Raw genomic sequence first — 10,676 nt, 5'->3', positions numbered from 1 at the left:
CAGTGCTGAGTGTGGTCTTTGCAGACCAAAACATGCTTGTCTGCAGCCTGGCACCATCCAGCGTCTGTCTGGCCAAAGGATCTTGCAGAGTCACACTCCGAAGGCGAGCAGATCCAAAGTCTTAAAAAAAAAAAAATTCAGCAAGAGCCTTTTTCCAAAAGGAAAGGCATATTTTAAGAATTTTTTTTTTTTGCAGCAGCAGCAGCAGCAGATACACAATTTCCTAGCTGCTGTAGGGGAAAGGGAACAGGCAGCTCCTTTGCCCACTGCAAAGGGGATTTTTGCCTACCATGCTTCCAGGTACAACCATTGCTTTGCCACATGAAAAGGGATAAAGGGAAGAGCATGTCCGGGCTGGGCTAAAGGGCCCTGTAGCTGGTAAAACATCCTGTGCATTCCCTACCGCTTCTTACAACAACCTCCAGTCAGGGGTTAGAGATGCTTGACTTGGAAAGAAATCCTCATATCAAAGCGAACTCCCCCAGCAATGGTGCTGGCTGCAATGTCAGCACCTTGTTTACACCAGCCATCTCACTGTTTGGCTAAATTGGTTTAGACTTCTGCCCAACTCCAGCTAAATCAAAACAGTACTCTGGCTGCTGGCAGTGTCCATGCAAGGGGCTGTGCCAGTGACACGGAATTGGTTTATAATTGATGCAGTTAATTCAGGACATCTGTTGTTCAACTGGGTCTAAAATGACATTTAATTACCTGGGGGATTTTGGAGATGCAGCAATGCCTGCATTTCTTTCCAGTTCTTGGGAATACACAATGTGATACCTACTCACTGTGCTACACATTTTTTACATGAATGAAATACATTTTCTTTTACAGCTAAAAAGTGTGCCTGTCAGTCTAGATCAGAGTCAGTCCAGGATACAGTCACAAACCTGTCAGAGTCAGGTAGGCAAGAGGCCAATGTCTAGGAGTAGTATTTGTCCCTGTTGGATTAGGGAAACTCGCTGGAACTGCAGGTTTGTCCCCAAAAGAGCATTGTGTGACTGCAGCTGAACGGGGTTGATTTTCTCCTTCCTGCCAGGGCCAACCTCAGGCAAACAGGCAGGATTTGTGCCACCTAACACAGCAGCCCGGGCAGCTCTGAGTGTGTGATAGAAATATAGAAATATTAATGTGTCTGTATGCAACTAATGCCCTGAAAAGGCACCTGAGATAAACATTGTTGATTTGTAGGTGTGATTTGGATCCACTAAATGTTGATTGTTCAAAGTCCTTGGGCAGATAACTTGAAAAAAATTCTGCTAATTCAGGTCTTCTCCAGCCACAGGGATTACAGAAGTGATCAACCTCTTCCCTGGATGAGGGGCCCACTCCTCTAAAGCGTGATGTGTTTTGGTTTTTCCCTCTCCAAGCCAGAACTGAAGCACGTAGACAGGAGCTCGGCAGGGCTGAGGGGATGCTCTCGCCCAGGGAGGAGGCAGCTGCCAGCCAGCAGGTCTGTGTTGCGGCATTTAGAGTGGGGTTGACACCAGGAGCTAGAGCCTCTGAGCCCCAAAATGCCTTCCCATTCCTTCCCCCAGTGCCCCAAGGATCTCGGTTCTTTTGTCCGTGTGTGGATGATGCTACTGATGCTATTAGTATTCAGTAATTTTTTAAAGCTCAGTGATTTAGATTGACAAATGTATTCTGATTTCCTAATATGTTTTCTTCACATCTTTGATGTGTTTTTTCATAAGAATTATTCTGTTCAGCAGCTGAGGAAAAAAACAATCAACAGCTAGAACGTATATTCCACTTCAGATTTTTGCACAGAATTACAATGCCTATTTTTATTTTTATTTTTTTTCCTCTCTGAAAACTGTATTTGTGTCTGTGCTTTCCCCACAGGCATCCTGTAGCTCTGTGTTTAACTTGATGTTCCCATACCCCTCGTGTTTTTGTTGATGTGTTTCCGTGAGGTGTACTGGTTAGGTCTGCCATGCTGATGTTACTTTTGCTCCCACTTTTTTCCTACAGCTGCACTGTTGTTTAACAGCCTCTTCACAGAGCACCTCAAAGGTTCTTGATGCTTGTATTGCTGCAAGTGCATAGTGAAGCTCTCTTCAAACACAGCCGTTAGCTAAGAAACACCAGGAGAGGAGCAAAGAACTAGAGAGAAGTGGACATACTTGAGCAAACACTGCAAAAGCAATGAGATATTCTGGAGCTGCTGGGTTGAAACATTTGACTGCATCACAGGCAGCAGCAGATGAGGACAAGTTTTTGACTTTTCTGCAAACCTGTGGGTTTTCACTCTAACTGAAGATGAATGTCTCAGTGTGTCAGGAGATGAAAAATCTTAGACACACCAACGGAATACCAAAAGCACTGTAAGGAAACAGAGCTGATTCAGTTTCTTGCCTTAATTAGTAATCAAAGAAGTTGCTTTTGATAGCTTGCTAGTGAAACAGGCTTTGTCATTTTTCTCCCAGAAATTAGCAGCTTTATTTGAATTACTGTGAAGATGCCAAAACCATGCAGGCAGTAGGATGACTGCATAAACTGCGTTTTAGGACTCATTGGGGGTGACCAAGCCCCTAGCTATGGCACATATTGATCAGAGCCACCAGCCTGTGCTCATAGGTCCCATTCAGAAACCCAGCTAGGCATTGGTGGGATTTCTGAAAAGTGCCCAGGAGGATGCTATTACATCTACACTGGTTGAGTTGAGCAGGTTTGTGTGATGGCAGACAAGTCATTCTGCAGTGGGTAATTAAAAGGATTAGATACTGGTATAGAAAGAGCCTGTACAATGAGTGAGCTTTGCTATCTGGGAGCTATTTCCAGCATGACAGATACAAAGTTATTTGAGTATGCTAGGCAGAAAATTCCTTTTTTAATCCATCACTGGCAAATTTTTGTCCTGATACTATGAGCAGGCTAGATTATTTCTAGAGATGGTGCCTAAATTCCTGTTTAGAGCCAAGTTTCTGGACTCTACAGAGGGGTAGATTTACCCTGCAAGCTCAGGGTGGATGTAGGCTTTCTATTCAGGAGGAGAGATCCTGAAACGGAGCCCTGCTTCATGATGAACACCATTCAACCATTCACAGTCATCCAAGTCTTGTGTCTGGCTCCAAAGGGGACAAGGAGGAAGAAGAGACACCGAGATCTGACCTACAGAAGGCACTCTGCTTGCTGCTAGGGCTTGGATGCAGAAGAAAAGCCTGCTCATTGCCAGTAGAAAAAAGTTATTAGGAATTTCTTCTGGACCTGAGTGCTGACAGACACTCCAGTGCTCAACAGCCATGAGAGCACAAAGATTCTCCATATGCGATAAATCATAATGCACAATGCACTTGTCCATTTTTTTTCCCCCCCCCCAAATTTTATAGAATGGTCAAGCTGCAGAGAATTAAAGAACTCCAGATCCAAACCTTTCTTGTCTGAAATGCTCTAATCATGCTGCTCTGACCTTTGCTCCTTGGTTTATGCGCTAATCTCTGTGCCAGATCCACTCTGCAGAATCACTCATATTCTTTCTGAACTGCAGCCAGCCACCACAGCACACCTCGTTTACTGTGTTCACCTAAAAGGTAACCCTGAAATGTAATGGTGGGTCATAGCCGAATTTATTTACAGCATGTTTGCATTTTCTATAGCCCACCTGCATGCACAGAAGGGAAGTCACTTCACAGGCTGCCTGAAAGGGGAATTGTGACCAATGGAAACAAGAATACAAGATGCATACCAGAACACCAAAAGTCAGATTAAAGCATTTTGTGCTACTTGGAAGCAGTTTAGTATACTTTGTTCAGAAGGAAAGTTCACAAGAACTCCACCAGTTTTTCGAGGAACCTGTCTTATTTGAAATCATGAAGGACACTCTGTGAGATAAGGCAGAGGATTCCCACTGTGGTTCCATTAGCTCTTTTCAGACACCCATGTAAGAGGCCTGGCTTTCAGAAGTGAGGAAATACTGCTTTTTGCCAGACTCTGGGTACAGAGGACATTCATTCCGAGGAGGCCTCAGCCCCAGTCCTTGCAGTGGGGTGAGAGGCAAGAAGCAGCAGTAGGCAGGGCACCAGCTGGTGTGGGCTGAATGGCTGCCCCTGTGCAGGGCACTGCAAACTGTCCTGGCCTTGCTAGTTTACTCCTCTTCATAACATCTTGTAGCTCCCACCCAGGTGCATCTGCCTTCATTCACGTCCTTGAGAAGTTTGACCCTTTGCCCTCAGTTTCCTACAGCCTTTCTTTCCGGAGTGCTACCTCTTGACTCCCAGAGGCTAGACTGAAGACCAGCCATTGCTCCAGGGCTCTCAGCAATGTGGTGAGTACAGCTTCAGAGGCAGCTGAGCCTCCTCTGCTGGCTGATAATGATGAAACAGAAAATATTGACTGAATGAGGGTTATTCTGAACACAACATGAGCATTTCCTACACAATCAAGCTTGAATTTTTTGAGCATTGGTGCTGCAGATTAAATATATATATATATATATATCTATCTTCCATTCTCCTGCAACAGCCAGCAGACAACCTGGGAGGGAGGAAGGTAGGAAGCCCTGTCAGATAAAAAAACTAAGGCATGAGGCAAAGCAAATGTGTTTTGGGCTCCATCAGCAGTTTTGCACCCAAACCAGGTCTGAAGGCTGATGTCTGGGCAATGGTCTTGCATGGTGTCATCAGTCACTCTTCAGCCCAAATTCTGTGTAACCCTTATTACCAGAGCGAGCTCCTGCACCAGCTGCTGATGGCTGCCTCCGTCTCTTTTAGTGTCACATCACACTTAAGCAAGTTGAGGTACTGCAAGACCTTGGAGATAGGAGTTTTGATCCCTGTGAAAGTGTTACAGAATTTGGGCCAAATTTTGTTTCCTTTTCTGGTGGGAAATGTCTTGTCATGGCACCTGTAACCAGGAGAGCAGACCTGAGTGACAAAAGATGTTAATTTTCTTCTTTTAAAGGGTGAATAAAAGGAAAAAGACATTAAGTAAAGACACAGTGAAAAAATGCCTGATTTGAGAAGCATAATAGATGTGTGATCTTCTTAACAATCCCACAGAAACTGATTATCTCAGTTTACAACTAGTTTAAGGTGAAACTCAAAAAAATGATTAGGCTACAGTCATAACCATCACTTTAGAGGGGGATTATTCATATTATAGGGAGTGGTGAATTACTAAAAAGCCTTCTTCATGTCTGCATTGCTGCAATTACTGTCATTCACTTTTGTAAGGGATTTCTTGCTGCTGTGTTTGCACTGGAAGACTCCCTCTGCAGGGACAGCACCACAGCCTAACTGGCCCCCCAGATCACTGCTGCTGCTCTGGGGTTGCTATTTTTTGGACCAGGGCTTAGCTGGGCCACTGGGCAAGCTTGGACAGGTGGGAATGCACAAAGAAGCGTCGACGTGGTCTCCTCTCACTGCTATCACCCACTGTATCCAGCCTCTCCTTTGTTTGCCCTCAGACTAATTACAGCTCTGTCCTTTTTCAGGATTGACCCATGCCAGGGCCCAGTTGAGGAGGGAAGCAGCCCCTGCACCACTCCTCAGCCCCAGGAGAGCAGCAGCCAGCACTGAAGCCTCCATTACATGTTCTTGGGCTTAATCCTGGCCAGAAATGAATTGTCTGCCCCAGGCAAGCTGCCGTGTTTGTGTGAAGGTTCCAGCTCTGTAGCAGCTCCCCTGGCTCGTGCTGGGCTCCCCTGGTGCAGTCTGCTAATCGCCTCCTCTTCTCACAGCTTTCCCCCCCCCACACACACTTCCCCTGTTGCTGGTTTGAGGAACTTTTATTAACCCAGCTGATTTCAAGACCATCAAAAAATTGTCTTGAGACTCATCCAATTATTCACCCTATTATATCTCTTCCAGCGTCCAAAGCTGTGGGAAAGGGGGATGGAGCAGTTGGAGGACTGAGACCAGCTTTCCTCTGTGATCATTACAACTCACCTCCCCAAAAGACTCGAGCTCACAGGGGTGTGAAGCTTTTTCTATCTTGCAATATGTAACAGAGGGCCTCTGCCACTACGTCCTCCTTCCTGCTAAGCCAAGCCCAGGCACCTATGCCCAGGTGATGGCAGCGGCCCTGGACTTTCGCCGGTCTTCACAGCTCTCCTGCCGTGGCAGAGGCTCACCTGCTGGCAGACGCGGCCCCGTGTCTGGCGCTGGGGAACTTTCATCCCTCCCCATCCACCGGAGATGAGCGGTAACCTCCGGTGTGTACCAGTGACACCCTGGTGCTTGCATCACCTTGGCTAGGCAAGGCGTCTCAGAAACCACAGTAATGCACCATGTAACTGCAAATAATTACTGTGGAAATGCAATTTTTTTGTTTTGTTTTCATCTGTATCTGCCATATCATGACTGAAAACAACCTCATGCTTTTGGGAAGGAAACAAAACTCACTCGGCTCTTCATTTTTTGTCTTTTTCTTTGAAATCCCAGATCCTCATTCCCTGGACACCCTCCTTTGGTTTTGGGAAGATCTGGGCATTGATGTGACACAATTAGTGATTCAGACTTTTAACAAGTCCGAATTAAAGACAATAAACCACCAAAACCCAAGCACTTGCCATTATTGGGGGATATTTTTTTTTGCACTTAGTAATGTGGCTGGCCTGGAAAAACCTGTTACTAAGAAATATGTGGCACTGAGGTGATTTATCTGGATGTTCCTGCTGCTGCTGATAGATTTGCTTTTCTATACTCAGATGCTGGACCCTGTTTTTTGAGGTTTTTCCACAGATAGAGGGCAGGAGGAAGCCCTCTGGTTCAGCGAGGTTTGGTCTGCAGCACATGCAGCAAACGCAGCCCACTCTACGCTGCCACTGGGCCCGGCCACTCTCCCCCATGAGAGGGTGCCTTAGAAAGGCCTGTTCAGCCACACGGGGCAAGGGGGACAACCGCAAGGAAAGGTGGAGTCACACCGGACATAGAGCCAACCGCTTGACTCAGCGGAGAGACCCAATGGCCTGTGCTGAGGACGTAGGAGCTTCCTGCTGGTTAAATTGATTTCTTTCATGCATTTATTGCAGGCAAGACTGTCCCGTGCCAGTAAAACCACTGCTCAGGCTGGGTGGTCTCATGGTAATCTCATGAATATTAAAAAGTATGAAATCCTGTGGGATCCAGGCATCATCTGCCTCTCAGTGCCTGAATGCTCCTGGGGATCGAAACCAAGACTCCTGTAAACCCTGGCAGGGAGCTGAGCCTGACCAGCCCCCTGGGGCACTTTACCTGTGACTTGTGGCTTTCACCTCTGATTTGCACGGCTGAAGTCCTGCAGGGAGCACCAAAGCTCAGCTCTGGCTCTTGCTCTTGCTTGGGCCATCTGTCCTGGCTGGCTCGATGCAGAGGGTGGCTGAGTGGCAACACAGCATGGGGACGCCCCTCCAACACCCATGTGTGTGCAGTGCTGACCATCACTGAGTGGCACAGAGGAGCTCTTAACCCCACCTGCACTCTTTGGAGAGGAGCTGGGTCCAATGCTGCTCACCTGTTGGTGTATGTTTTTGCAGGATTTGTCTTTTAGCTTTCATTTACCAAGAAGGCTTGTGAGCTTCACAAGCACCCGATGAGTCTCGGGGTTCTTATCCTCCCTCTAATCCCTACCCCAAAACAAACTTTTCTCCCTCTACCTGTCACCCCAGAAAGTCCTTACCACCCAATAAGCTTTTCCCTACTTCTAACACCCTACACCTGCAGTGTTATCCCACTCCTGCTTTCCTTGGGGTCTCCTGGTCACCCTTCTGCCTTGCAAGCTCCCAGGCTGTTGCATGAAAAGCAGGCTTGCATTTTTGGAGGTGCTTGGTTTCCAGCAACACCTCATAGGTATTCAGGCTGCCTTCCTCCTTGCTGACGAGCCTCGTCTACAGAGTTTTCCTGCATAAAAAACTGCACATGTCAGAGAGGAAAGACAAATGACGATAGCAATAATGTGGAAGAACATCCTCTGAACATCTGAGAGGGCTGAATTCATGAACCACTTTTATCAAGGCATACAAGAGGCACTTAAATATTAGCTGCTGCTTATAAATAATACTGGTATGTTAAATACACACATATTTTCACAGTTTTATAAAGCGAGTGATCTCTGTTTGCTTTCAACTGGAAATCATAAAGTAAAAATCAATGAGCTTATATCAAGCTTATATTATAGTCCTTGAAGAGTCAACTGACTCTATAAAAATGACTGTTTTCTAACGAAGATATCATTAATTGGATTGAGTTGGCAAAGTTTAAGTGCCTTGTCATATTTTGATTGCTATGCAGTGCTAGAGCTTATTGATTTTATAGAACAGCCTGTAGATAAATGCAATGATTAATTTCATTTGGTTTACAAGAACAGAAAACTTCTATGCAGAACTGGATGTGCTATTTTATTTTTTATAATCACCTATACCTTGCAGGAGTGTGGGTCTAGCTGTGAGGCCATGCCAGGTGGCCTGGCCTTCCCCGGTTTCTTATTACTCAAAAGAAATTCCATTTTCCTCCCAAACCCATGGGGTTTTTTTCCTCCTCTTTCATTTGGAGAGATTATTTTTTCAATCTTCATTTGTTGCGCGGGGTGGGTGTTTCTGTCTCCTTGCTGAAAAAAAGGAATCGTTGTTAAGTTTTATTCCATGTTTCTCTGTTTGCAAAGCCATCAGCCACAGATTTGAAACCCAGGCCCAGCTCATGGATCCGCTTCTAGGTCAACACTTGCCCCGGGGATGGAGAAGTTGGCTCCAGGCCCCCAGTGCAGATGCCCCGGGGTCCCCACACAGCTCCCTGCTCTGCCACAACACCCCGGACTCTGCGGCAGCTGGGGGCTCTCCCAGAGGAAGGTGCAGATGAGCATCAGTGCCAGGGCCTGCCCTCATGGGTGTCCCTGTGCCCCCAGATCTAGCCCCCGGGGGACAGCCAGGCCTTCTGCTGGGGCAGCTGGCTGCCCCTCAGATGGGGCGAGCCAGGGCTGTGATCCTCTTTGCACACACTGCAATGGGGCTCTGTTCAGTGCAGATCCCAGGAGTTGTTTTTCCAGAGGCTCTGGGGCTATTTTTACCCCTTGTTATGGCACTTGGCACTGCATGGCTGCCTCTGAATTATTTGGTTTCTTAATTGGAGGAGTTGATGTAAAAGCAAAGTGAGGGAAAAGAAATACCAGCAGCCTCCCTGGGGACACCCTGCCAAGCCTGGGGGTGACAGTCGTGCTCACTGTGAAATGACTTGGCACGTTTTTGTACCAGCAACACAAGGAATTGAAAGGATTTCAGGCCTTAATTTTTCTTCGTCTGGTGTTTTCCTTCCTTGCTGTTCTATTTGTATTCTTGCACCCACTGCTGGCAACGGTGGAAAACTGCATTTCTAGATGATGCTGGTCATTCTTCCTATTTGCACAAGCAGCTGAAAGCTTCTGACAATTAAGCTCCAAGTCTACACATTATCTGCAAGGTACCTGAATTTAAATCAATGTTTTGATTTTTATGTTTGCCCTCAGAATGGATTAGTATTGAATTCCTGATCTACAAGGTGTTTAATGTGTCTCTGGGTATCACTGGCAGAGCAGAAATCTTTGAGTAGCTTAAACTGACCAGAAATTAAGATGGGAAAGTCACTTTGTATGGTCTGGATGGTAACTGCTAAACTCATATCCCAATAAGTACCTGTGCACCTCATTCCTCTGAATCAGCACTCTCTTCTGCTCCAAACACAGATGCTCATTTCTGTGTGATCTTGGGAAATCATGTATGCCATGCATATTTGAGTAGCTACCTACAATAAAATACCTGGATCAATATAAGAACAAATAAAAAGTGGCTGAGGGTGCTCAAACCAGGCCACCAACAGCATGGTTCCTAAAACTAACCCCTTTGAGGGGGCAGTTGGCAAGATCACCACTTCTCCATGTCACTGCTGTGACATTACATACTAAATCACATAGCTGAAGGGAAAACAACACCCAGTATTAAGCTAAAATCCACCCTCCCACTGAGAGTCTGAGCCACCCATGTCCCAGCAGACATCACAGCCTCTGTGGTATTGCTCTGCCTCCAGCAGTGCCCCAGGCTGCAGGGCTGAGCCTCAGATGAGCCTTTTGGTTCTGCTCCCCTCCTGCTCCCCTGGGCTGCTCCTCGGTGAGGTGCCACCTTGTCCAGCCCTGCAGCTGGCTCCTAGGAACCACTTTTGCCCTGGCCCTTTGTCCTGGGGAGAGCTGCTGGCCATGCTTTGGTTGGCTCCAATGGTTGTGGAGTTGGCACGTGAGAATGACAGGGGCAATTGCCTGGGCAGGAGCCATCCTCACTCCTCAGGTTCTCTCTCTGTGCTGCCAGGAAACTCACTGCCACCAGCCTGCGATTTCCACAGCAGCAAAGCAAAGAATAGCAAAACCATGAGAAGCCCAGGCTCGGGCAGAGGGCGAGCCTTCCCCTGAGCACCCGGAGGACACCAGCCCTTGCAGAGCGCACCCCACTCAAATGATTATTGAAACAGTGGGGGGTATTTTGTCCAGTGCTTGCATGTCACCATCCACGGGCATGAAATCAGTCCAGGCTGGTGGGTGCAGCTCAGCGCCAGGCTTGTCCCCCTGCTAACACCCAGCCAACCATGGCGATGCTCCCCACACCTCATGCTGGTGGCTGCCCCAGTGCCAGGCCATATGAAACATTATGCTGAATAACTGGGATGTCAGGAAAACTGCGAAGCTATGCTTGGCCTGGGGCTCATCTCTGCTTGGCTGGGCCCCAGCTGTGTGCTCAG

The sequence above is a fragment of the Athene noctua genome, chromosome 2 (genome assembly GCF_965140245.1).
Source record: "Athene noctua chromosome 2, bAthNoc1.hap1.1, whole genome shotgun sequence".
In the NCBI taxonomy this organism is placed as follows: Eukaryota; Metazoa; Chordata; class Aves; order Strigiformes; family Strigidae; genus Athene; species Athene noctua.
This window is presented reverse-complemented; position numbering follows the sequence as displayed.